Consider the following 2,101-nt stretch of genomic DNA (forward strand, 5'->3'; position numbering starts at 1 on the left):
GAAGACCATGGCCTGTATCAAACGCACCTTAGTCTCCAGAGAGACAGCCTCTGATCATTACCGAATTGCAAAAGTACTTATATAATTGAAGTAGAGCAACACCCTACTCCTGATAATAAAGTCCATCTCAGTTATCTAGTGCTGCTATACAGAAATAATACAAATGGGAGTCTTTAACAAACATAAATTTATCCTTCCACAGATTAAGAGCTAGAGATGTTAATTCAGGGCACTAGTTGCAGAGGAGTCTTTCTAAGGTATTTTTCTATCAGATAGTTCAATGTTATCTGGTGCCTCTGAGACATTCTATTGCTGTTGTCTTTGTGTGTTGTTTTTTTTTAAATATCTGATTGATCTGTGGGAGTGTGTTCTGCAGCTTATTTGTTTGTGCTTCACTTCCTGCCTCCTGGTGAGTGTGAGAGATGTTTGGATTATGTGTGTGATTCTCTATTCACTTTATATGTAGAGGAGCTGAGAGCAGATAAGGCTGGTGTAGATTGCAGTCTTCTGTTAACCAGGTATAGTAGGAGCCAATTTTTACTCTTGCCAAATAAGTGAAAGTTCAGGAGGGGTATATGTGTTTGTTTGTGTGTGCGCTGTGAGAATGCTGTTAGCTGTTATTACAAAGTGGGAGAAAGAGAACAGAAACAGAAACAAAATAAAATTTAAATAAAATAAAACCTAATAACGAATACAAGAAAGAAAAACCACCCAAAATGAGACTGGTATAAAAGGAAGGAGAAACAGAATAGAGAGGATAAAAAGGAAAGTATAAAAGAAAAGTAAGAGAAAGGCAAAGGAAGGAAAGTAAAAGAATTAGTGGCATAAAAACAAAGCAAAAACCATGAAAAATTATGTAAAACAAAAATTAAATAAAACTGAAGGGATTGGGTATGTAACTGTTACCCTTGTCACTTTGGTGGAGGTAAAGGGAAGATGTTTGATCTGGGGTAGTGTGTCTGCTGAGAGAGCAGAAGGTTGGTGTCAGGATGATCAGTCAGGGCAGAGTTTCCCCTTATTTAAGGGGTACCCGAGAGCTCAATATGTGTTACATACCATAGACAACATCTCTTTCAGTCTAAAAGGCATTAAGGAGTGGGGGCTTGTGATGTAGTTTTTCTTGGCCTTTAGGCCAAAGATGATGTGTTTGTTGGTTTAGGGAATAGGTGCAGGCATGATATCCTATCAGAGATGGCATATTTTGATGATGTGAGAAGACAGCCAGTGCCAATTTGTGATATCCAAGGAAGATGCACTCCATGAAAGGTTCACAGCATCAACTGTGAGGTGAGTGCTTGTGCAGAATTAACATGGATTCCCAGTCAGAGGCAAAAATCTCAATCAGAGATGATACTCTTACTAGTCCTTGGGCTGGATACAGTCCATGCATGGCAAATGTCACAGGTACCTACATGTAGAGTGAGCTCTAAATATGGAAATGTGTAAGCATTGCCAGTCTTTTGGTGTTTGCAGGTAAGGGGAGTTACTCCTCTGATCCTTGAGAGGATACAGAAAGAAAAGAAAAATTTGATTATTTTTGTTTTAATGTTTGATCTATCTTATTGTCAATCATGTGCTGATGTGGACACTGATTCTCTACCAGGTTCCCATAATCACTAGAAAGCTATCTCCAAATGTTTAAAGTAACCAGATCATGCTACTTTCAATTCTGTGATTCATTTGCCTCCTTATTAAATATTTTTATTCCATTTTCTCCTTCATTTACTGGTTGAACTACTTTTTATCTTTTCTTTTGAAACTTGGGGTTCTAGACTTATCATTAGTATCTATTATCTTTATTTTCCAGTGCCTTACTTGAAGAGTCTGGATTATTATAGATCTAGTTTTCTATCTTAACTAAAAGAAAAATATTATCTCTTTCTGTGTATAAACATTTCTTTGTGTTTTTTTTTATAGTGGACTCACACAGTATCATTCTGTGAATGATTATTTCTCTCAGCATAATACATTTGTCAAGGATTGAATTGTATGTGTCCCGCAGATACGTAATTGGTGGTCTGTTCCACAATCAGCCCCCGGCCTAGTTTTCACAGCTGATATTGAGCTTCTCCAGCGGTTCCTTCCACAGATGTAGTTGATC

The sequence above is a fragment of the Elephantulus edwardii genome, unplaced genomic scaffold (genome assembly GCF_000299155.1).
Source record: "Elephantulus edwardii isolate Elephantulus edwardi_28Jun2011 unplaced genomic scaffold, EleEdw1.0 scaffold00349, whole genome shotgun sequence".
Classification (NCBI taxonomy): domain Eukaryota; kingdom Metazoa; phylum Chordata; class Mammalia; order Macroscelidea; family Macroscelididae; genus Elephantulus; species Elephantulus edwardii.